The sequence below is a fragment of the Rhinatrema bivittatum genome, chromosome 5, assembly GCF_901001135.1.
Source record: "Rhinatrema bivittatum chromosome 5, aRhiBiv1.1, whole genome shotgun sequence".
Lineage (NCBI taxonomy): Eukaryota > Metazoa > Chordata > Amphibia > Gymnophiona > Rhinatrematidae > Rhinatrema > Rhinatrema bivittatum.
This window is the reverse complement of record NC_042619.1, coordinates 52381886-52408478: the sequence shown is the minus strand read 5'-3', so window position 1 is coordinate 52408478 and position 26593 is coordinate 52381886. Positions and strand designations below refer to the sequence as shown.

At 44.7% G+C, this 26593-nt stretch overlaps 1 protein-coding gene across 1 annotated transcript in view; it reads right to left on the bottom strand.

Moving 5' to 3' along the window:
- The window catches only part of LOC115091955 (pannexin-1-like), a 75206-nt gene that overhangs the window by 46912 nt on the left and 1701 nt on the right, over nucleotides 1-26593 (bottom strand). The gene's annotated exons all lie outside the window — the stretch shown is intronic.

The window sequence follows — 26593 nt, the reverse complement described above, 5'->3', positions numbered from 1 at the left end:
GCTCTTCGAGTGGAACTGGCACTATGGCTCCCAGCTGCTTAAAGAGATTCACTGTTCTCGAACTGCTGCCTGCTTTGTAAGAGGACTGCAAGGGGACACAAAGAGGTCTCTGATGGGACAAGAAAATTCTAAAGCATGGCCATCTTATCACCTCGAGGTCTGTGGTAATCTTGACCTGCTCATCGAAAAAGTGCACCAACTGCCCTCCGACTGCCGGAACTGAAGAGTGGGCTAGCGTCACTTCATTGCAAGAACTTAGCGCTGCCTGCACTAGCCCCTGAATTGTCCCATGAAGGTCTCCTTGCCCTGCGAAAGGACCAATTCCAGGAGGATGCCCTGGCAGAGGCTTGCCGCTGCAGACCTCTTGAACTCTTGGACTGGCGAAACCTCTGATTGTCAAGAAACCGAGCCTGCGCAGGCACAAACCTTTTGCTCTTAAACTTGTCCTCCGGTAACTTCTGAACCTTGGACTCACCTAGATGCTTCATTACCTGCTCCAGGTAGTCATCAAACAAAAACGTCCCCTTAAAAGGAAGCGCTCCCAGTTGTGACTTGGAACACACATCTGCCGACCAGTTACATAACCACTACAAATGTCTAGACACTGCTGACATCATAATTTAGGAAGAGGCCCTGACAAGATCATAGAAGGCATCAGCACCATAAGCCGTGCCTCTTCCAGACGGTCAGCCTATTATGCCACAGCCCCCCACCCCCACAAGCTTACAAATCCTGCAACTACTGGACCCAATGCAGACAAGTTCTCTGTACCAGACTACTGCACACTGCTGCATGTATGGCTAGAATTGAAACCTCAAAGATCCTCTTGAGATGAAGCTCCAACTTACAATCCTGTACATCATGTAAAGCGCCGGAGCCTGCCACTGGAATAGTAGTCTTCCTGGTAACTGCAGACACAGAATCATTCACCTTGGGAAGCGCCAACAACTCCAAGGTGTCCTCTGGCAATGGACAGAGTTTAGCCATAGCTCTGCCAACTCTTAGCCCAGATTCTGGAGTATCCCACTCCAGAACCACCAGCTTTTTCACTGACTTATGAAAAGGGAATGTCCTCAGCAGACCCTGTAGGCCATCCAATATGGGATCTGTTCCTTCCAAATCAGACTCTTCCTGAGTCATCTTGATTCCAAGTTCCTTAAGAACCTGTGGAATCAGTGGCCAGAGTGTTGCAACCGTCGCTGCCCGACGGCTTCACTCCCCCTACCTTTCTTTTTCTGTGACTCCTCCTGCTCCCTGTGGACGTCTGGCTGCCGCAGCGTCTGCCTGCCATCCTCTCCGGCGTCCTGGGACTGGCTTGGTAGCTGCCTCCCACCATGCTCCTCAGGTACCTTAGGGCGTATGCTCTGCATGGTCCTCATTCTTATTTCCTCTGTGGCCCGAACCTCAAGGGCGTCCCCATGTGATGATGTCATGTTGCCCAGATATTTAAGCCTATCGTTTATTGCTAGCTGTTGAGTTAGCAAGGGATTCCTACAGATGGGATTCGCTCTCCATACCCAGCTACTCTGCCTCCAACTTCTATTGGACTCTTTGCTGCTAACGAGGTACCCGCTCCTCGGGGGCCTCTCTGCTTCTTTCAGGTCGCTATCAGGAACCGGTACTCGCTCCTCGGGGGCCTCTCTGCTTCTTTCAGGTCGCTATCAGGAACCGGTACTCGCTCCTCGAGGGCCCATGTTCCCTGACTTGCTGCCTGTGTCCATCTCCTCTTCTACTTGGATGAATTCGCTACAGACACCATCTGTGAGTACTACTACAATCTACTCCTCAGAGCTGTTTCCCTAGAACCAGGTACTCGCTCCTCGAGGGCCTGTCTCCGTTCCAGCGCCAGTGCCATCTCCTACTTGGAACTGCTGCGTGAGTACTTGCCAATGAGTCTCTGCTCCCAGGGATCTGGTACTTGCTCCTCGAGGGCCAGCTCTCCCTATCTCGGGGCTTCTCCATACTGGGGACTCTGTGAATGTCTTATTGTACTCGTTCTCTCAGTTATTTTCACTATAGCACTGCTACCGGAGGAACTGCTGTTCCAGCGCCCTGAGGGGTACTAGCGCAGCCGGGCTCCATCTTCTACTCACTACCACCACCTCTGGTGGCTCCACAAACTGTCTAAATAAAGGTATAATCTGTGTTTGTGTGTCCAGAGCTGAGCCTGACCTGTGGCCCCTCACGGGACTTCCCCTCATGGGCGTGGTCAGCTGCCACAGTGTCCAAGGGTCCACACAAACTCTACAAAACATAACACAGAGCTCCTCTCTGCAAAAGAGATGGATCACCTTGGGATCATCCACCTCAGCAATAGGGACCTCCTCCAGGTCCTCAAACGGATCCACTCCAGAGGGGTCTCCTGGGGACCTCTGCAGGCCCTCAGAATCATCCGTATCTCCCTGCAGGTCCCCTGACCCCAAGGGTAGGCCTAAAATGTGCCGGACCCTGTCCGTGCGCTTAGGCAGAGCAAACTTGTCGCACGATCTAGGTCCCCCCCATGACATGAGGCCGCGGCCTGCTGTGTCCCCCCGATGCTTTCTTGGCTTAAAAAACCTGGTGTATCAGAAGCACAAAATTTGATGAAAAGGACTGGCAGTCAAAGGAGTCATGGTCCGAGAAGAAATTCTTCTCCGCGGATTCAACATTCAGAGGGAAATCTTCCCCTCCACAATGCACCCGATTCCCTTCGGTACTAGTCCCAACCGGGGACAGATGAGGTGGGGAAACATCAGGCCCCCCGGAAGCCACTGGGAGCCGCATGGCCGAATCAAACATGGCCACCACTGGCTTGCTATCTGAGAGAGCCCCGGGTGAAAGCCTGGCCCGATGTGCCGAAGAAGAAGTCGAGTGAACCCGGAGAGAGAGCCGTGCAGATGCGTCATCCCCACTTGAAGAGCACCTGGAGCAAAGATTGTGCCTGTTAAGGTGAAAAGCGACTCCTCAAAGACCCAGCAAGCAGAACCGTGAGGCATGGCTCCAACGGTGTGGTCTAGCTGCCACGGTCCCTTCCTCCAGCGTGCAGGAATGGGGTGAGGAGGAAGGGGGGGGGGAAGAGTGTGAAAAGGAGAGAGGACAAGGGATACAGGAGATGGGGAAGATTAAGAATCTGTGATGGGTAATAGGAGAGAGAGAGTGGAAGGATCTTGGATTGAGGAAGGGGAGGAAGGAGTAGGAAGGGTTGGGGAGTGGGTTTCAGGATCTGGAGAAAAGGGAGTGGTAGGAAGGAAGGAAGGGAGGTTCCAGGATCTGGGGAAGAGAATCTAAAATCAAGGGAGAGAAGATCTGAATTGCAGTGGTTGGGGAGGAAAGAAGGTAGGAGTCCCTACCATGCTCCAGTCTGGTTCCTCCTTGCATACCCCTCTCTAGCTTCCCACCCAATGACATATATATATGTACAGATATCTCCTATTATCTATGAACCCTGTTTTTTCAGTATACCTAACTTTTGGTATATCTTGTTTTGTTTGGACTAATTTTATATGTCAGTTCTCAGTCTGTTTAATGTAATTTTTCAAAATTCCAATGTAACAGGTTGTTATAATGTAAACCGGAGTGAAGGCAACTCTGCTATACCTCGGTATATAAAAAACGCTAAATAAATAAATATATACATACATACATATACACACACACACACACAATTCCTTTCCCTCATACACAGACCTGCGCCCCCTAGCCAATCCCTTTCTCATCCCCAGCCTCTTTTCTCACCCTCCAGTGATCTATATTCAGCCATTCCTTGTCTCCCCAAAATGATTCCACTTTGATCAGTCCGTTGCATACAGGCTCTCCTCTTCCTTGCATGCTGCCTAGACGGGATATGCTGGATCATGAAGGAGTGGGCTGTTCTCTACTGAGTGAGACTCAGCACAACTGAAAGGCAGAAAATCTTAAGCCAGCCTGATGCCCCAGTGCACCTAATGACAAATCCAGACCTGCAGGACACAGGACCCTGACAGAGTGGAGATCGGGAGTACTTGTGGACCTCAAATAACTTGGGGATCAGGGATCAGGAATACTGTGTACAATTCTGGTCGCCGCATCTCAAAAAAGATATAGTTGCGATGGAGAAGGTACAGAGAAGGGCAACCAAAATGATAAAGGGGATGGAACAGCTTCCCTATGAGGAAAGGCTGAAGAGATTAGGGCTGTTCAGCTTGGAGAAGAGACGGCTGAGGGGGGGATCTGATAGAGGTCTTTAAGATCATGAGAGGTCTTGAACGAGTAGATGTGAATCGGTTATTCACACTTTCGAATAATAGAAGGACTAGGGGGCATTCCATGAAGTTAGCAAGTAGCACATTTAAGACTAATCAGAGAAAATTCTTTTTCACTCAACGCACAATAAAGCTCTGGAATTTGTTGCCAGAGGATGTGGTTAGTGCAGTTAGTGTAGCTGGGTTCAAAAAAGGTTTGGATAAGTTCTTGGAGGAGAAGTCCATTAATGGCTATTAATCAATTTTACTTAGGGAATAGCCACTGCTATTAATTGCATCAGTAGCATGGGATCTTCTTGGTGTTTGGGTAATTGCCAGGCTCTTGTGGCCTGGTTTTGGCCTCTGTTGGAAACAGGATGCTGGGCTTGATGGACCCTTGGTCTGACCCAGCATGGCAATTTCTTATGTTCTTATACCTAGGGCAACCCTGACAACACTAGGGACACTTATTTCCACCCCATGAAGGATAAGCAAGTTCCAAGCCCCTACCCTGAGGGACATATCCACAGAGGTAGGGACCCTAAAAATCTGTATTCCCATATGGCTGAAGAACTTGGATATAACTGGACACTTTATTATTTGCTCCTATTGATTTTATCACAATCAATCACAGTAAACTTTATTCTAAACACCCATCCAGTGAGTCCAGCCTGGATGGGTGTTTAAACCTGAGTGTTTAAATTTATGTTAAAATTCTCCCAATATGTGGACTTTGTACCTGCTTGTTGAGTGACAATATATTGTATTCCTTTGCCTGCTTATTTGTATTCAGTCTTATAGTCGGGCATTTCTCAATGTCAAGTGCTCTTGATTTTTGTTAAATTGGGAAAACTTAACATTCCCATGAGAAATTTAAGATCACAAGATAAAGGACTCCTTGAGATTCCATCGATTAAACAGACACTCTTTGGTGAGATTAGAGACTAAACATTTTCCCTAGGTGGTCCAATGTTATGGAATAACATGCCTGATAGATTAAGAACTGAAATCACCACTACCACTTTTAAAAAAACTTTTAAAAACTTGGCTTTTTAACAGGCATTTTTGAAACACACCAGATTAAAATTTACAGGTTAGGAAGAAAAATACACTACCATCTTCTAGACAGCATTGTTATTATCGATTGTTAGTTTGACATTGTTAATTTTTTTAATAGTTTAATGTATGTACCATTTGGGACTGTAAACCGTATTGACCCTCTGTGAAAATATGGTATAGAAATGTTGTTAAATGAATAAAGAGTTTAAAAAAAATGCTTGAGTGACACCATTTTATTTTCATACAATAAAAAAATGTTTCTGAATACAAATTATGGTGAGACATTTATGCTGTTTATAGGAGTGTTGTTCAATAAAGATTCTGATCAGAGGAATATCTAAGATGCAATTTCTGAGTGATCAGCATACTCTCTCTCTGGCACTACCAAGGACAGCCAACAATCTGAATAGATGAGACTAACGTAAGGGAAGCATGCGTGGGACAGTTGTAGAACACTATCAGTTACAGCTAAACATGGCAACAAGCAACAGAAACGCAGCACGTTCGGCCATTACAGGACGGTCCAAAGACAAAACGGAAGTCACTTCTGCTCAGGCTGTATTGTATGGGCTGTTTGATATTCATACCTGGGAACTCTAAGGATTTGGCCCAGAGACTCCAGAATTCTAAAGGAAGCATTGGGTCTCTGGGCCAACACCATAAAGTTCCAGGTGCTGCAGTGGATACAGGCCCTTAGGGGCCCAGGAAGAAGAAGAAGAAGAAGCAGTGTCGGGTCTCCGCATGGCTAAAGGAGGGGCACTGAGCTGCGTAGGCTGGGAGGAAGAGGAGCAATGAAGGGCTTGCACGGCTGCAGAAGGAGGGGGCATCAAGCTGCACAGGCTGTAAGGAAGAAGCAGGGGTGGGCCCATGTGGCTGAAGAAAGAGAGGCACTGAGCTGCCCGGGCTGGAAGAGGAGCAGCATCAGGCCGAGAAGTGTCAGACCTCCAGAAGTAGAAAAAGGGCAGTGTCAGCTCCCTCAGCAGCCAGAAAGAGGCAAGAGACTGCGCGGGCCTACAGAAAAAGGCTCCTGCTCCGTATACCCAAAGAGGAGGCTGCAGTCTCTGGAAAATTCTGGGGGAGGGGAAGAGGATGAGTGAGCATGTCAGAGAGAAAGAGAGAGAGAGTGTGTAGGAGGAAGAGAAGTGAAGGTAAAAATGAGCAGGTGTGTGAGAGTGTGTGTATGTGGGAGAATGAGGAGTAAAGTTGTAAGTCAGCACGTGAGAATGTGTGAGAGAAGGCGTGAGAGTGAATGTATGAGAGTGAAAGTAAGCATGAACATGTGAGTGTGTTAGTGTGTGTGTGCGCATCTGGTCCCACCTGCCCCCGTTAATCCACAGTGATCTGAGGGGACAGGAAATCAAAAGTTCCCCAAGTATTCTGATATACAAGCCAAAGCAATGTTGGGACCAGCTTTTTCTGCACCCGGGGCACATTAGAATTATACCCTCCTCCCCATCCCAGGTTGATTTATCAGCGGCTGTTCCAAAACAGCACTCTCTCCTTTGGCAGTAAAGGCACAGCTGTTCCTCTGGCAGCAGCGCCTGCAGCAAAGCACCCCATCTCTCTTTCCTCCTGCCCAGCATCCTCCTTTTTCACTTCCCCCACCCAATTCCTACCCTGCATCCTCTTCTTTCTCCCCCATCCAATGCTCCTCTCTCTACCACCCTTCCTTTGCCTAGCAGCTTCCCCTCCTCTCACTCGCTGCTCACAGGCAGCCCCTTTCTCTCCCAACCACCTGCTCAACAGCAGCCCCTCTCCCCACAACCCTTTGTCCAGCAGCAGCCTCCCTTCTCTCTGTCCACCAACTTCCTGCATAGCAGCAGCCTCCCCCCCCCCCACACTCACACCTTTTTCTCGCGCTCTCATTCTTCCTGCATTCCTCGTGCAGCAGTAATGCAGATCTTTATGCAGCAGTAATAGCTGCAAAAACCTGAAATAAAATAAGCACAGGGCCTGTGAGCCAACATGCACTCACAAGCCCTGGGACAGCCCAGACGCTTCTCCCGCACAAACTTATTCGCTGCAGATATCCTGAACACTTGACTGACTGACTGGAAGTCCCCCCCCAGGACAGGTTTGAGAACCCGTCAGCCTCACGCCTTCCCCTGACTGAGGCCCATAGCCTCCCCTCTGAGATTCTGAAAACTAAACTCGACAATCGTTACGACCCTACATATACAATTTAATTGCTTAAGCATTGTGATAGATATTTGTTTTTAAAAAAGTGAAATTCTCTTATTAACACAAAATAATGTAAAACCTTTCCTAGAGTCAGTGAAAGTGTTCCTGCACTTCATAAAATTACCTAAACAAAATGTGCCCTTTATCATTAGTCAGGTGAGCAGACTTGTGTAAAGTCAAATGTCCAAAGGTGAAAGTGGATTTCCCACTGCCAGGAGTATGAATGCTTTTAGAAAAATAAATTGCATTAAAAACTTTAGGGAAAGAAGCATTAGGTGGAATTCTTTTTGTAATAACAAAAAAAAAAAAAACAGAGCCCTAGCCATTACCATCAGCAGCAAAATTCAGCGGACGTCTCCTGGCAGTTAACACTCATTAAACCTAGCCACTGACCCACAGTCTTGTTAGCCGCTCTCCAAATCTAAATATATGCATTGTAGTTTCAATAAATCTGTAAAATAAGACCTAGAAAGTAGGGTTTATGAGCCTCGAGTAAAGAATAGCAGCTAGACAGCTACTGACTCTCAGGCAGCTGCACTTCCACAGACACACAAGGCGCTGTCAACCCTGCATTCAGTACCTACAATCTGCTGATCCCGCTACGGTCTAAACCGATGATTTCCTTCAGCTCTTCTGACTGTCATCGAAGCAGCATCGAAAGTTCTGCTTGTTAGCTTACCCAGAAATATTTAGTTAATGGGGAAGTGAAAGGAATGCCAGAGGTCAAGTAGGGTCTGTGGGATTGCAACAGGAGGCCCCCAGGCCTTTTTCTGCCTTAACAATCTACATCTGTACACAGACCGCTCCCAAGATGCAGAGATGACTTGGCTCAGTACAGAATTACCCTAAGACAGGATTTTAAATGAGAGTACAAGAAGCTTCCAGCAGCCCTTGAGACGCATGCATGACTTACCAAAATACCTGCAGCAAAAAAAAAAATGTTGAAAAATGAGAGTTAATTTTTGTTTTTGGCAGCAGCCTTTGCCAAAATTGTTACTGAATGTTTGTGATGGATCTTCCGTTTGTTTGGACCGAGAGCTGCTTTGATCAATAGAGCTTTTTTTCATTCCTAAATATATGGCTGTGGGGAATGGTAATAAAGCCAGAGAAAAGTTCCAAACATACAGTCTTAACAGATTTATACACACTTGAGGTAATTTTCAAAAGGTTTTATACAAGTAAATGGGCTTTTGAAAACTGATACTTTGAGAATTTACTCCATAGGTCTAAATTTTCAAAAAGGTTTTCTGCATGAAAATAACATTTCAAAAATGACTATGCTATTATGCTAGTTTTGTGCATGCAGCGCCCTTGAAAATTCATTCCACTGCTACTAAATGCACAATTAGAAAGCTCCCTCGTTCTCATAAGTAAGAGAATAATTTGATGGTGTTACCAGGGATGTGAATAGTTTTTGAACGATTAAAATTATCGTCAGAATTTTAAAATCGTTCTAAATCGTTAGAGTGCACGATACAATACAAATGCCCCCAATTTATCGTCAGGGGCATTTGTATTGTATCGTTAAATAGGGCACGGGAATTATTTGGGGGAGGGCGAGAAAACCGGCACACCAAAACAACCCCTAAACCCACCCCGACCCTTTAAAACCAATTCCTTACCCTCCCCCACCCTCCCGAACCCCCCCCCAAAATGTTAAGTTACCTGGTGGTCCAGTGGGGGGTCCCGGCGCGATCTCCCGCTCTCGGGCCATCGGCGCCATTTTGGCTGCCACTAATTAAAATGGCGCCGATGGCCCGATAAAAAAAACAAAACCCACCCGACTCTAAATCGATCCCCCTTAGCCTCCCCCACCCTCCCGACCCGTCGCTAATTTTTTTTTAGGGAGGCCCGTGCCGCTACAAAAAAAACAAAACCCACCCGACCCTTTAAATCGACCCCCCCCTCCCGACCCCCCAAAACCTTTTAAAGTTACCTGGTGGTCCAGGGGGGCCTCGGGGAAAGATTTCCCATTCCCAGGCATCAGCTGTTCTAAAAAAAATGGCGCCGATGCCCCTTTGCCCTTACCATGTGACAGGGTATCTGTGCCATTGGCCGGCCCCTGTCACATGGTAGGAGCACTGGATGGCCGGCGCCATCTTTAAAGATTACTATACTCTATAATAGGGGCTGATGAGTAACGATGGCCAGTGCCATCTTTAAAGATGGTGCCGGCCATCCAGTGCTCCTACCATGTGACAGGGGCCGGCCAATGGCACGGATACCCTATCACATGGTAAGGTCAAAGGGGCATCGGCGCCATTTTTCTTTTAGAACAGCTGATGCCTGGGAACAGGAAATCTTTCCTCAAGGCCCCCCTGGATCTCTCCTCTCCCCGAGGCCCCCCTGGATCTCTCCTCTCCCCGAGGCCCCCCTGGATCTCTCCCCGAGGCCCCCCTGGCCCACCAGGTAACTTTAAAAGGTTTTGGGGGGGTCGGGAGGGGGGGGGGTCGATTTAAAGGGTCGGGTGGGTTTTTTTTTTTTAGCGGCGCGGGCCTCCCTAAAAAAAAAAAAATTTGCGATGTGAATTGGAATTGGAAACGATTCCAATTCACATATCTTAACGATCAGATTTCCCCCCCCCCCCCAGCCGAATCTGATCGTTAAGATGATCTGGCACATGATTCACATCTCTAGTGTTTACTACCTTGCTCTCAAACTGATATCTGTTACAGGCCTGGCATTATTAATCTCCACAAGAGCACTGGTAGTGGATCACTAGAATGACCACAGACCATGGTTTCCTGCAGCAGCTCAGAGGTATATTCTACAGCAGGGGCTCAAACATTCTGCAGTATGTTTGCACACGACTGTGCACAAAGTCCATTTTACTGAAAGTGCTGGTTTTAATTAATTCAGTGAATAAAATACAGCTCTCACCTTCACTGCCTGAACATGTCACCTCGCCTCTCGAAGCATACTACACGGCTAAAGCAGCATGTGTGTACAACAAGTTGAAACTCCTCGCACGCTTTACAGATTAAGCAGGGATGAATCTCTCTGCATTTATACATTTACTGATGTGGCAAGCGCAATCTAGTCAAAGCACAAAGGTAATACTTTGCTCCAAATGTTGAATTATAAATAACATTTCTAGATTACTATATTTCCATTGATTTATTCTCCTCTACACATGGGACGTGAAGAATGGGAAAGGAGTAAACATAAAAAGCAGACTGCATATAAGGAATGGAAGATTACTTTATTTTCCAGCAGTGCCCAAAATTTTACAAAATAGATAAATGGGGATATAAAAAAACCCCCAAAAAACCAACCTCTAGGAATCCCTCTACCCTCCCTCCCTCCCCTTATAAAGGGGAAAAGGGTGGTGCCTGTCCACCCTGGGATTTTCAAAGGAGTTTGAAAATTGGCCACTGAATGTACAACTCAATGCTACTTGTGTGTTTATTCAGTGCCAGCAAGTTCTGCAGCATCACTCAGTCTGTCCTGAATGCTTCAAAAGACCAGGTTTGAAGGGCACACGGGCCAATGCAATATCAAGCATGCGTCCAAAACTGGGCGCGCGTTTTTTCAGCGCGCGCACGCACCATCCCCCTCTCCTGGGCACCTGATGCAATAGGCAAATGAGCCGCCGTGCTCGGAAAGTCGCGTTAGGGATAAACTGTGCGTCCCTAGCATCGGGTGCCCAGGATACGTGGCTGTGTGCAGGTTAGGAAAACGGACACGAATAAACTGAGCATCTGTATTCCTAACCTGACCGCTGTCAAGATTTTTTTTTTTTCATGCTGCTTCCTGTGGTTCCTCCTATTTAGTTTCAGGATGAATACTAAGTAGGAGGAACCACGGAAAAGCAGTAATTTCAGCTTTTATTTTTTAGCTCTTGCTGCGCATCAAGACATAATGCCAGCTCCGGGGCTGGTGTTAGTTCTTGCGTGTAAAAACGTGCGCGTCAGGGACACGGTGATTTTTTTGCATCGGGGCAATAGGCTAATATCCTCATCTACATGGCATTTACATGTGATGAGCGCTATTAGCTACCAGCGTGTTTAGACGCGCTGATCTCCTTTTTGCATCAGATGTTAACTTAGTGCATCCAATCATCGGCTAACCTGTGCGCTAGCCCTAGTGCACAATATTGCATAAACCCCATAGGGATTACAAGATCAGGCTAGCACCAGGACATCCAACACCGGGAAGCGCGTGCACATGGACACGAGTGTGCTTCTTTAAAAATCTACCCCTTTGTTTCAGAGGGAGAGTGCATGTGGGGGTGTCTCTCTCTGACACACACACACTCTCGCACTCAGTCTGTGGGCTTATCTGTGTGTCTGTGAGAAGGTGTCTGAGAAAGAGTGTGTGTGTCAGTGTATATAGAGCTTCTGAAATCTATAAATCTGTTTATGTGATAGACACACGCACACATGCTCAGACACTGGCTAGCAGTGTAGTTATGTGTATGTTAACCGATTTGAATGGATGGAATGAGGTCTACAGCTCCGTTTACTCACTGCTGGTCTACAGTATGCTCTATTTCTTAGTTATTTAGGAAAAATGTGAAATTTATTTTGGAGATATTTAGGCTTAATTCTGCCAGGTTCCAGAGTCGACTTGGCATACTTTGGGGAGCTGTTGACACTCATGCTGCAGGGAAAGTGCACGAGGGAGTCAGATAAGTCATGGGCGGGCTTTGAAAAAATCCCCCGGGGAAGATATTTTCCTGCAATCTGACCCTGATAATACATCACAATATCTCACACTAAATCCAGAGTTTAATACTCATTAGTACTCTGGAAATTCAGGAGAGAATTTTCAAAGCAGTTATGCATGTAAAATTAGCATATAGGCGCGCAAATAGCTTGTACTCCTGTACATGCTATTTATAAATATCAAACTTATGTGTGTATTTTCAGTTTTGCATGCACATTTACTTGTGCAAACAAGAGACAATTTAGGGGCATTCCTGGGCAGGGCCAAGAAGTACACACACACATTGCTATTTTTAGAAGAAATTTACAAGTAACATATTGGGAAGATTATTCATGCAATTTTACACCTGCTAATTATCTAGTGCAATTGATATGACTCCTCTGATATTGGATGGGTGGGAGCTCAGGGTGAAGAATTAGGAGAGTCTTAATTACCTGGAGAAATAATGGGTTAACTGGTGATTTCAATTGCCTGCACATGTTTTAAAATGTGCCGACATCCGCAAATAAATCAGGGTTTTATGCAAGGGACCACAAAATAGAAATACTGTAGAAACATGCAGACAAAAATTGAACTGGAAACACCAAGCAGCATTCCTGGGAACCTTTGAGTTCTAGTTACTACCCTGCGATGCCAGCAGCTGAGCGGGGGTAAAGACTCCAGCACGTTCACCTCCTACCCCATCACCTTCTCCCTTCCCACCCAACCTTCTCCTGCAGAGACCCCGATATTTTTCCCCCCTTCCCGCCTCGCCATCCCCAGGCTGAACCTCAATCCTTCTTCCTGCTTTCATCTCCAGTCCCTCCTAACCATCTCCTTCTTATCAGCCCACACTAATGATCCCCAGTCAGATTACTGTAAGCCAGTGGCTCAAGTTATTTATTTACTAATGGGCCAGTCACTGCCTTTTCAAATTTTCAGCCCAGGGGAGTGCGAGAGCTGGCAAGGAAGCGATCCGGGGCTCAGCTGAGCCTTGTGTTTAATTTTCGGCTGCTTACCCGCCGCTTCTGGGTTCGGAACCCAATTCTGCCGGCGGTTTCTGGCTCTCTTCTTCATTGCAGCAAGGGGGGGGGGGGTTGAAGAGAATCTCACTGGAGCCCCAGGCCTAGAGATAGCCCTGCCCCTCTCTCTTTCCTAATTGGGCTGACACAGAGCTGGCAGGCAGTCAGGCACGTCTGGACTTCATCCTTCTTCCACTCGCTCCTATTCCGTCCATCCGTGTAGTTTCAGTTTGTAAATCACCTGTTTGAACCGCACGAGTGAAAAGAGAGCCAAGAGGCAGAAGGATGAAGTTACGAGCACCCGGCTGCCGGCTCCAAAATCCTGACAGAGTAGGGTTCTGCAGTAGCTCTTTCGCCCACAGACCATGCGACTGGGGGCACAGCTGGGTTGTCAGTAGCCACAGCTGCAGTTCTTCGGCCTTGTGGGGCAGATAGAGGCTAGCAGCAATTCCTTAGCATGGACACAATAGAAGGGGGCACTGGTACCCCCCTGGGGCAGCTCTGGCCTTGGCACCCTTTATTGGCCAGAGGCTAGCTCTGGTAAACACGAGTGGTTCCTCTTGAATCTAATCAATTAAAATCCAACTCTTAAGAACCTAAGAACATGCCATACTGGGTCAGACCAAGGAGCCATCAAGCCCAGCATCCTGTTTCCAACAGTGGCCAATCCAGGCCATAAGAACCTGGCAAGTACCCAAAAACCAAGTCTATTCCATGTAACCATTGCTAATGGCAGTGGCTATTCTCTAAGTGAACTTAATTAATAGCAGGTAATGGACTTCTCCTCCAAGAACTTATCCAATCCTTTTTTAAACACAGCTATACTAACTGCACCAACCATATCCTCTGGCAACAAATTCCAGAGTTTAATTGTGCGTTGAGTGAAAAAGAACTTTCTCCGATTAGTTTTAAATGTGCTACATGCTAACTTCATGGAGTGCCCCCTTGTTTTTCTATTAACCAAAAGAGTAAATAACTGATTCACATCTACCTGTTCTAGACCTCTCATGAATTTAAACACCTCTATCATATCCCCCCTCAGCTGTCTCTTCTCCAAGCTGAAAAGTCCTAACCTCTTTAGTCTTTCCTCATAGGGGAGCTGTTCCATTCCCCTTATCATTTTGGTCACCCTTCTCTATACCTTCTCCATCGCAACTATATCTTTTTTGAGATGCGGTGACCAGAACTGTACACAGTATTCAAGGTGGGGTCTCACCATGGAGCGATACAGAGGCATTATGACATTTTCCGTTTTATTCACCATTCCCTTTCTAATACTTCCCAACATTCTGTTTGCTTTTTTGACTGCCGCAGCACACTGAGCCGATGATTTCAATGTGTTATCCACTATGACGCCTAGATCTCTTTCTTGGGTGGTAGCACCTAATATGGAACCTAACATTGTGTAACTATAGCATGGGTTATTTTTCCCCCTTATGCATCACCTTGCACTTAACCACATTAAATTTCATCTGCCATTTCGATGCCCAATTTTCCAGTCTCACAAGGTCTTCCTGCAATTTATCACAATCTGCTTGTGATTTAACTACTCTGAACAATTTTGTATCATCTGCAAATTTGATTACCTCACTCGTCGTATAAATATATTGAAAAGTAAGGGTCCCAATACACATCCCTGAGGCACTCCACTGCCCACTCCCTTCCACTGAGAAAATTGTCCATTTAATCCTACTCTCTGTTTCCTATCTTTTAGCCAGTTTGTAATCCACGAAAAGACATTGCCACCTATCCCATGACTTTTTACTTTTCCTAGAAGCCTCTCATGAGGAACTTTGTCAAATGCCTTCTGAAAATCCAAGTATACTACATCTACAGGTTCACCTTTATCCACATGTTTATTAACTCCTTCAAAAAAGTGAAGCAGATTTGTGAGGCAAGACTTGCCTTGGGTAAAGCCATGCTGGCTTTGCTCCATTAAACCATGTCTTTCTGTATGTTCTGTGATTTTGATGCTTAGAACACTTTCCACTATTTTTCCTGGCACTGAAGTCAGGCTAACCAGTCTGTAGTTTCCCAGATCGCCCCTGGAGCCCTTTTTAAATATTGGGGTTACATGAGCTATCCTCCAATCTTCAGGTACAATGGATGATTTTAATGATAGGTTACAAATTTTTACTAATAGGTCTGAAATTTCATTTTTTAGTTCCTTCAGAACTCTGTGGTGTATACCATCTGGTCCAGGTGAGTTACTTCTCTTCAGTTTATCAATCAGGCCTACCACATCTTCTAGGTTCACCGTGATTTGGTTCAGTCCATCTGTATCATTACCCATGAAAACCTTCTCCAGAACGGGTATCTCCCCAACATTAGCCATGTGACTGGATGAATGACAAAGTTTGTATTTAAAACAGGATAATATTAACAGACGTCATGGTAAAATGTTTCAGTCTTATTTTGTACCCTGCAGTACCAATGTGTTAGGTAGAGTGGATGGGATAGTGTGTCTAAACTTTTCGATGCAGGGCTGTAAGCTTTACCCCTGTGATAATATCAAGGGTTAGGAGTGCTGGGTTTCTGGTGATGTAATATTGCTAAATGATATAAAATTCTTAAAGCTTTGTGATTACAGGACCAATTGGTTAGAGCCTCCCTCTACCCCGCCTTTCTCCCCATCCTCTCTCTCTCACACACACACACACACAAAATATTGCTCTGAACAAAATGTCTGTTTTTATTAAATTTTTTTTAGATAATAATTCAGAACTACAGCCCCCAAATCTATGAAGTTTAGTACACAATAAGAAGCCAAGCACAAAGGGAGGCTTGTTTAATGCTACACGTCACAATCATCTGAATGACGCATCCCCACTTTTTAACTTTTCCTAGAGTACCATATATTATGTACACCACCTGTCAAATGTATCCAAAAGAAAACTTCATTCTTGCCCTGCTTCCTCCACACACAATGAATGGCTGTGGCTCCACCCATGCTGCTTCCTCACGCCAAAATAAGCCCCACCCATTTTCCATTACATCACCAGAAACCCAGCACTCCTAACCCTTGATATTAACTAACCATACAGTTTATAAATTTCTTTATATTTATACAGTTCCCTGTAAAGCATGTTAAGCTAAGTTCTTGTTGAATGTAAACCAATGTGACACTTCCAATGAATGTCGGTATATAAAAGCTTTAAATAAGTAAAAATAAATAAATAAATGAAATATGACCTAGCAGCTGCTGAAGAGAATACTGAAGAGGGGGAAGCAATATTTTGGCTGGCATCCATTTAAAGCAACTCAGTACTGAAGTCTCCATGTGGAAAACCTGCTCCCTGAGGAAGGATAGCGGGGCAAGGTGATTAAAATATTCATGAAACCTATTGTGTATGTAACCTTTAGTGAACTGACATGCTGGCTCACTGCACTTGAAGAGATTTGATGAAGGTGCACCTTTTGTATTTATTGCCTGCTCTTTTATCATTGCCAGTGTGCGAGTGCTTTAGCCCATCTGTCCTCAGGAGTGAAGGAGCAGGGCAGCAGGAGATAATCGGGCCGATACAGTAAAAATCGCGGGAGAGCGGGCGAGCGCTCACCCTGAGCGCCTATTAGTGATCAGTCACAATGTTTACTTTTCGACACGTCACTCTCCTGTGCACACGATTCAGTATTCAAATGAAAGCCCGCGGTAAAAAGAGGCGCGTCCCTAGCACCTCTTTTTTGACAGGAGCGGTGGCTGTCAGCGGGTTTGACAGCCGACGCTCAATTTTGCCGGCATCGGTTCTCAGTACACCCTCCAACTTAACATCATGGCGATATTAAGTCGGAGGTCCCAAAAGTAAAAAATAATTAAACATTTAAAAAAAGTGACTGATCACTAATAGGCGCTCAGGGTGAGCATGAGCGGGGTAAAGAGTAAGGAGGACAGCAGACCAACGCAGGCAAAAATATTTACCCCTAAGCAAAGGGGCGGGTTGATACTGAGCATAACGATTACAGTCACAGCTCAGGTTACAAGAAGCATTTGGACTTGCTGCATATGTTAAAAAAAAAAATGATCCGAGAGTGCGCTCTGTGAAAAAAAAAAATGAAAGGTAGTTATTCTTGTGGCAATCGTGGCGCTAATGATTAAAAGTTCTGATGATTTTTAAGCTGCAGGGTCCGGGGGAGCTGAGCTGCCAGGAGATTTCCTTCTGCTGCTGGTAGTCTGCATCCCCCCCACGTGGGGGTCCAAGCTTTGCAGAATGAAAATTCCCAAAAAAAAGAGTTGCGAGTCCTGCTGAAGATTTTTATAGGCTGGCTGGATTGTACAAATGTAATTCTTGTAAACAAATAGAGAGTGAAGCACGTTGTTTGGGTTTTTTTTTAAGCTCTGGTGTCGCTTTGGCAGAGACTGTGACTAACAGAAGGAAACAGATTCTGACTTGTACGGAATGCTGAACACAACAAGCCTTACACCGTATCCAGCATGAGCTGGAGGGCATTAAAATTCACCACGGTTATAAACCAGCCCATTTGTAATTCTAAAGGTGATTTTTTTCCCCCTCCAAACCTTTTACTGCCCATTATTAAGTTGGACAAGCACAGAATGTCCTGTACATACAAATGAAATGTAACCATCACACATGATGGGTTCGATATTCAGCGTCAGTTAGCCGGATAAGTTCGGATTTATCTGGCTAAGTAGCAGGCAAGTAGACAAAACTTTCTAAGCAGGAGTCAGACCAGTACTTTTTTTTTTTGGGGGGGGGGGGGGGGTTTCTGCTCCAGTTTGGCTATGGTTTAAGGCGATTCAGATTCAGTTCTAACTTCAGCCATTAAAGGGCATCATTCCAACTGGTCTGAATGAGCTCCTACTGAAAATATTACACTTGAAAATGAAATGGATTAGTCTGTGAAGCTGACAATAGCTTTAAAAATAAAAAAAGTATGCAAAGAACACCGGGACTGGTGTTTAGAGCCATTAATTTGGCACCTCAGTAAGAGAAAGTGAAGAAATCCAGAGCACAATTTTGAGTTTGTTTTGAACTGAATTGTGTCATAATTTTGTTTGAAGTCACTCCATCATGATGCTACAGAACTGCAAAGTTGAGATGTGTGTGCACGTGTGTGGGGGGAGGTTAATGGATCTCAATTCATTACACATAGCTGAAATGTATTCCTGGGCATATTCTATACCCTCACAGAGAAAGAAGAAGAAGAAGAAAAAAAAGCAAACAATACTAGGGAAATAAATACATGAAGTGAAAAAGTGCTGAAAGAAACATTTTGTTTTACTGAGGTAAACCAAAGAAACAATGGGGGAAAAAGTCTCATCTATTATTACCATATGCTAAGGAGAATAAAACTTTTTTTTAAAGGTCTCTTACAAAATCTAAAAGTAAAGATCATAACCGTTCACCGTCTTCAAAACAAATCAGAGGTCCCAATTGAATTTCACTCAAAATTAGATGTGAACAATTAAAAAAAACAAAAACAAAACCACAACTGTTTGAATTTAAGAGATTGGAGATCAACAGTTTTCAAAATACTCTTTACATCCCACCAAAATGCAGGAAATAAAATCATGACAGCAATACACGAGAAGGCCAATATTAAAAAACCAGGAAAATGTATAATGAGATAAGTTATCTATTATATTCCCAATTACAGTTCTCTGGCTAACTGGAGCCAGGCAACTTTAAACCTAAGTGACAATTTTTTTAATATTGCTGGTTAGTTATAAAGTTATCCGGTTATAGTTAGCCAGATAAGACTAAAGTTAACTGGTTATATTCAAAAGAACATATGGTTAAGTACCGAAGTGAAACTCTGCGGGGAAAAAAAAAGATCTTGGGCCTATTGGTCTTACCATGACCTCTCCTCCCTCTCACCCAAGGTCAAAATGTGCAGCCCTACAGGTTCCCCCACCCCAATCCACTTCCAGCTAATACTCTGAAAATATAAGCACCGTGGCTGGTCCCATTCTCTCCCGTTCCCACTCCTCGATCCCTTCAAATATTCTTTTTTTTTTTAAAGAAATGTATGTCTAAGCTTGTTTAATAATCAAATATTACAAACATGTGGCCTGCATAGACTCTTCTGCGGGCCAGAATCACTGCAGAACAAGAAGAGATCTATTGTACATTTCTTGCATTTTCCTACATAGAACCCCAGACTTGGACATAACCCAATTACAAAACAGAATCCGTAGTCAGAAGATCCCCTCCTACCCTCCACCCCCCCCCACATTTTCCCAGAATTCAAATCGAGGGCCTAAAGAGGATACTCCTTTCGGGGGAGCCCCGGCCATCAAGCTTCTGCTCTCCAACAAACAAAAATACAGGGGGGGCTACACTCAAGATGTCCTCACCCACTGAAGCTTTCAGTCCAGCATCGCCTACATTAATTAAATTACCTCACTTCTAGCTCTGCAAGTATGCATCCCATACCTCATTCACTTTCAATTTACATTTAAAAGACTGACAGGCTGATACAGTAAAAGTCGCAGGAGAGCGGGTGAGCACCCGCTCTCCCGGCGCGAGCACAGGTCACTCTCCTGTGCACACGATTCAGTATTCAAATGAAAGCCCGCGGTAAAAAGAGTGGCGTCCCTAGCACCTCTTTTTTGACAGGAGCGGTGGCTGTCAGCGGGTTTGACAGCCGACGCTCAATTTTGCCGGCATCGGTTCTCAAACCCGTTGACAGCCACGGGTTCGGAAACCCGGGCTGCCGGCAAAATTGAGCGTCCGGTTTTCAACCCGCGAGCCGCGGGCTGATTTTAAATTTTTTTTTTAAATGTTTAATTATTTTTTACTTTTGGGACCTCCGACTTAATATCGCCATGATGTTAAGTTGGAGGGTGTACAGAAAAGCAGTTTTTACTGCTTTTCTGTGCACTTTCCTGGTGCCGGCAGAAATTAACGCCTACCTTTGGGTAGGCACTAATTTCTGAAAGTAAAATGTGTGGCTTGGCTGCACATTTTACTTACTGAATCACGCAGGAATACCTAATAGGGCCATCAACATGCATTTGCATGTTGCGGGGGCTATTGGATGCGTTAGCTTTACCCCTTACTGAATAAGGGGTAAAGCTAGCGCGTCCAAATGAGGGTTAACAGTGCGCTCCGCCGGCGCACACTGTACTGTGTCGGCCTGTGAGTGAGCAGTGTCCACCTCTCCATCAAACCACTCAGCCTGTTTCTCCAAGACCGATAGGAAGGAGATCCAGGCTCAAACCACGTCAGCAGTACAGACAAGCTTTCTGTCAAAAAAACAAACAAACAAAACCCTGTACTCCTTACCCGAAGTACTAGACCAGTTATTGATATGTAATAGAAAGCTCTCTAGATTTTAATGCCTGTACAGGAATACTATATCTGTAACCAATCATTGTTTGTCTGTTAAGTGATAACTATGAATGTCACGTTGTAAACCGTTGTGATCTATAAATGGAACAACAGTATATAAAATGTCTAAATAAGTAAAGTCATTTTTCCATTGGTTTCTTTTGTTATAAAATTGAAACTCTCAGGAAAAATCAAATCAAATCTGAAAATGAAATGTCCCTGAGCATCACAGGCAATTCCGTCAGGTGAATTTTTGGCTGTGCTACAATTAAGAGAATTAGAAAGCAACTTGTTCATTTTAAATCTTATCTTTATTAGGATTTATGAATCACCTATATCAGTACTCTGATTTTATTTGCATATCAGGCAATGTACAAATATAACAATAACAAAAACAAATGACTTCTAACCATAAAAATTCACAGGAGTACCATAACAGTACATAATCCTACCTGTATAAAATGGATTGGTTCTTTATTAAAAAAAAAAAAAAGAAAATCTGGCAGCTCCATCTAAGGCATATACATTTCGTACGATTATGAAAGTACATCAACATGGTCATTTGGTCAGGTCAACTTACATCTTACTAGCTGCTGTTAAATACAGAGTTCACATGATTTCTTGTGAAAGTTTCACATGAATTCTTCACGATTAGCCAAAGCATGAGTACCCTTGTAGCAGTGGTACAACATGCTGAGTATTTGGCTTATTTCCCATACTGTAGTATGTTTCTGCTATATCTGATTAAATAAAAAGTTGTTGCTTTTTTTTAATCCTAGGTGCCTCAGCACCCTGGCAGCTAACATTTTTTTTCTGCAGATAGAAAGAACTGTGGGACCACACACCTCATAGGCCACCAATGTGACTAGGCTCAGCCCTCTGCCTAAGGCTGGTGGTGCTTCTATTAAGTGACTTAGGTGATTGCCTAGCGTGCCAAAATTCTGCTAGCACAAGGTCCAGGACCACTGCTGCCTGTGGAAGCCATTGGGTCAAGAGCCAAAGAATGTAGGAGGAGGCTGAAGCAGCTGTAGTAGGAGGGGATAAAGAGGGGGAAATGAACACTGGGTAGGAGATGCAAAGAAAGACAGAGACAAGTTGCTGGGTGAGTGGTGAGAACGAGAGTGTGAGTGTGTGGGTGCACTGAACTGGTAGGAGTGGAGAGAGACATAGTATCCTGGGTGGATGAAAGGACATGAACAAGTTAATGTACATCGGTTATTTACTCTCTTAGATAATAGAAGGACCAGAGGGAACTCCATGAAGTTAGCAAGTAGCTCATTTAAAACAAATCGAAGAAAAAAAAATTTTTTCACTCAGCATATAATTAAGTTGTGGAATTCATTGCCAGAGAATGTGATTACAGCAGTTAATGTAACTGGGTTAATAAGCAACAGTAGCTTGTGATTTATCTAATATTTGGGTACTTGTGACTTGGATTGGCCACTGTTGGAACCAGGATGCTGGGTTTGATGGACCCTTCGTCTGACACAGTATGGTATATCTTATGAGAATGGCATGGGGAGAGAGGACGCTGGCACTGCTGGTATGGAGTGGAGGGGCGAAAGGAGAATGCTGTGGGGAAGGGAGAAGACAAGATGCTGGTCAGGGGAAAAGAAAGAGGGGAACTGTGCCAGAACAAATGCTGCCAAAGAACGGAGTGCAGGGCTGGAGCTGCTGCAAGTAGGTAAGTCGGGGGGGAGGAGTGCATGACTGAAGGTTCACCTAGGGCACCTAACACTCTTGCACAGCTCTGCCCAAACAGATGAAAAAGATGACAGAGGGTGCCAAAGAGAAAGAAAAGCAAAGAAGAAACCCCCCCCCCCCCCACTCTAGAACAGAAAATGGGCAATGCAGGAGAATGTGGGGACAATTTGCTATTACCCTTTCCGATTAAGATCTCAGAGAATGCAGCTGGGCAATGGACTCTGAGAGGTGAATTTTAAAAGCTCCGGCACATGCAGGGGGAGCGTGAATAAGTCAGGCTCGCATGCACCGAGCGGATTTTGAAAGCCGCTGAGATATGTGTGTTATCTCCCGCAGCGCGCACATCTCTGAAGTTTTGGGCGGGTCATGGGCATTTCAGGGCATGAATCTGAGATGTGTGTGTAAATACTTACATGACCTGGCCATGTGTGCTGAGGCCCCCCTGCTGCATAGCTTTACTTCTGCTATGAATGACATGTAAGTTAAAAATTAAAGAAAAATAGGCAGATCTGCGGGGTTTTATGGGTCGGGGATATTGAAGGGGAGTGAAGGTTTGGAGGAACTGTCTCCTAACTGGGTGAACTGGGGATGAACTGGTAAAACTGGGAATGGTGTCGGCACATGCCCCCTTTCACTTAAAATTTGGCACACATGTGTGTGTGCAGCTAGACTATTTTATACCGTGCACATATATGTTATAAAATGGTCGCATACCTGGGTGCGGGCTGACGTACGTACGCAAGTGTGCGCAGGCGCACCAGTTTGAAAGTTACCATCCCTGTCTCGTTAATTTTTTTAAGCTGTATTTAATTATTACAAGGATTTACTTGCTGTCCTACAAGAGTATTCAGAGCAAGGTACAGGATTAGTCGAGGGATTTATATAGATAATACCCCCAGCTGAAAAAGCAAGACTTCCGCCTCCCTCAAAATGAGAAGGAAAAAAAAAAATAAAGCAAAGAAGAAAATAAAGCAATAAATAAATAAATAAAACCAAACAAACAATAAATTGGAATATAAGTTTCCTCTGGCAGCTAACAATTTTGGCTGATGCCCAGGTTTTCTAAATATTTCTCCACTCCTGCCTTGTAGTAATTCTAGTGTACACTGTTTGGACACCATAACTGAGAAGACTGAAGAATTACATAATCCCATGGTATTTACTTAGGTACATCTGGAGTCAATTCATGAGACACTCAAATGCAATGGCAACATTTTACACTCAGAACAAACAAGAAATACCCAGGTTTTTTATCAAGCAAAAGCTAACACACTTTCTGGTGATCTGACTCTCAGCTTTCCCAAACTCAGCATTTCTTTTTTTTTTTTTTTTTTTTTAAAGCAGACTCTCTGTTCTAAGCATTCTTCCTATAGACACAAAAGGCCTGATTTACTAAGGGTTTCCTCCTATTCTGTGTCTATGGGAAAAATGCTTAGTAAATGTGGCCCAAAATGGAAATAAAGGGCTTAAGAGCATTTTTTTCAGATACAGCTGACGCTGTAACTGTGTGGAATTCCCACAGAAAGCGTTACTGTAACAATCTTACCAGAGCAAACAGCAAGTTGAACTTTTCTGTCTCTACTAATGCAACAGTGTTACATGGCTGATTACATCATCATGGCTCTATTTCTGCAAGGTTTATCACACTCTCAATGACATCAGAGGGTTAACAGGCTCTCTGATGCAAGCTAATCAATACCTTTTTACTTAATTTGGTACAGCAACACTATAGAAAGATAAGCAGTCAAATATACTTACAGAAATACAAAAACTCCAGCATGCTCATTTGAGATTTTGTAAAAATGCTCCTTTCTACTAGTTCAGGTGTTAGAAAGTGCACAAGCGGAGAATCCAAGCTAGTGGATCTGTAGTATATTGTGGCTGCCTGAGTTCCCTAGAAGCTGCTATTTTCCTAATTATTATTTTTAATTAAAATTACATTTTCCTATGAATAAAAGAAAAGGAAGAATTCATTCCTTTCCGTCTGAGGTTGCTGTTTCCCCCAGGAGTGACTGCAATGGATCTGGTTTTTTTTTGTCTGCTGCAGCTGTGGGTCAGGCTCCTGAGATGGTGTATTTTGGGTTCTCTGATGGAGGCAGATGCACCACCAGTTGACCTAGACCATGAGATTGCCTTGACTGTAGCTTTGCTGCACTCCCCCAGCAGCTGTGCACAACATCCTCACAGAAACCATGGAAACCTTGGCTGGAACTGAAAGCACAGCAGATGGAGACCCGTTTGCAGAGCAGATCTGCATTACAGATTCAGGGGCCGCTGTGGTACCATGGGACTGATCAGCGGCGCAGCAGTTATAGTACTAGTGCAGGCCTCATGGCTATGAGTGCCATTTCAACAGTGACTGTGATACCGGGCAGGGCAAAAATGCTGGTGGCAAAGTAGTCTAGAGAAGAATCTGTTCTGATGGCCCAAAGGAACCTCACTCAGCATGGGTCGGGTACAGACCCTTTCAAGAAAGTTTAAATCCGGCCTGTCAAAACCTAAGGTTATTACCCTGGACCACTATAGCTGGTTTGGAGAAGTCTCTCTGTGGCCAGAATTTTCCATTGTCAGAGCAGATGCAGGAATTTAAAATTCGGAGCAGTTCTTATGAGGCTGACTTTTAGGATCACCAAATCCAGCTTGTGGCCCTAGAACACAGAATGGGCAAGGCAGGGGAACTGTGAGGTTCCCGCGTTAAGGACAATTTGCTACTCTTGAGATCTTAGAGAATGCTGTTTGCCATTGGACTCTCTGTCTGGCTAATTTTTTTAAATCTATATTTATTTTTTATTTATTACAAGGATTTGTTACTCACCCTCCTACAAGAGTATTCAGAGCAAGGTACAGGATTAGTTGAGTAATATAAGGTAGATAATACAACAACTGTAAACAAAGTACCTAATGTGTGGTATAAACAAATAAATAATACAAAATAAATAAAATATAATATAATACATAATATCGAGACAGTACATAGATACAGAGTAGGGTATGAATAGCAGACATAGGGATGTTCAGCTAGGTTAGGCAGGAAGATTAGAGGGTGGCCAGTCCTTGGTGATTTCAAGGGGGGGGGGGGGGTTGGCTGGTAGAAAAATAACTCTTTACCACCCGGCAGTATATCAGTTTGCCAGTGTGGCCTCTATCAGGAGAGATTTCCGGAATCTGGGGGATGAATGAGGAGAAAGTGCAGAGTGCAGGACCAGGGCAGCCTGGAGTCCTTGTTAGCAGAAAGGATTGGTAGGGCCCGGGGCCGGAAGCATTCGGCAGAGTAGGCAGTGGCCTAGGGCGCCGGAAGCGAGTGGGATGGCAGAGTAAGGGTGGCAGTTTTGAAAGGCGTGGGTAAGGAATGGAACTGGAGGATGTTTTCCGTTTTGGGGGTACGTATTTCTTTGAGGCGCTGGAATTGTTTGTTGTGTGCGATTTGAAAGAGAACGAGAGAGAGAGCGATATCACGTGACGACACCGCCTAGGGCAGCTGGAGACCCTTCCACCGGCACTGGTAGAGCCTCTTCTTTGGATCAGAGAGACAGCGCGAGGGCTTGTAGGTTGGGTCCTAGTCATTTAGTGGACTGAAGGCAATTAGGCCCGGTAGGGGATTGGTAGCCAGTCTACCTTATGAAGGAGTGGGCTGATGTGGCCTCTGTAGCTGAAGTCACATAACAGCTGTGTTACTGATGTTTTTCATGCATATTGCTTACAAATTTAGTTAATTTTGTATGGGAGCCAGACAGGGACTGCGTCTTTAAATAGTTTTTCAGGCACAAGGTCTACCATACTCCTGAATCCGACAGACAGAATCTTTCATGATTCTGTGAAGGTAACACGAAAATGCTTTTGTAATTGTGACCCACAGCCCTGAAAATAAGGGGGCGTAATTATTTTTAAATTCCCCTGTGTGTTCTGAAATACCAGGTCACGCGTTCTATTTTTAAATCGGGCCATCACAGCTGTCCTTGTTTCTCTGTGATAAGATTCCGCAGTCAGATCCTTCTCTAAGTCTCAACATAGGATGGGGTAACAGGGGTAGTTCCCAGTTCCACTGCCGCCTCACCCACTCTTGGCTGTTCTTATGATCAAGGGGCTGATTTTCCAAAGTGCCCTGCCTACCAGCACCTGAGGAGTGGCGGCCTTGCGTTAGAGCAACAGGCTAAGAGCAGGAAAGTTTGCATCCCACTTTTCCCCACCGATAATCCTTGTGACTTTGGGCAAGGCACTTTTATCTTCCCATTGCTTCAGGTACCCACTTCGCCTGTAAGCACTTTAGGAAACAGTCATATTGAATACTTATCACCACTGTGCAGCAGTGCTATAAAAATAAGTTTCACTGTTAATGCACTTTAATAAATAGGCCCCACTCGCTGTAAACTGTGTTAAAATCTGCCATTATAACAGATCAGTGTCCACAACTGATGAAGTGGACTCTTGTCCATGAAAGCTCATGCTTTCATAAAATTAGTTAGTCTATAAGGTGCCACTCCACTTATCTTTT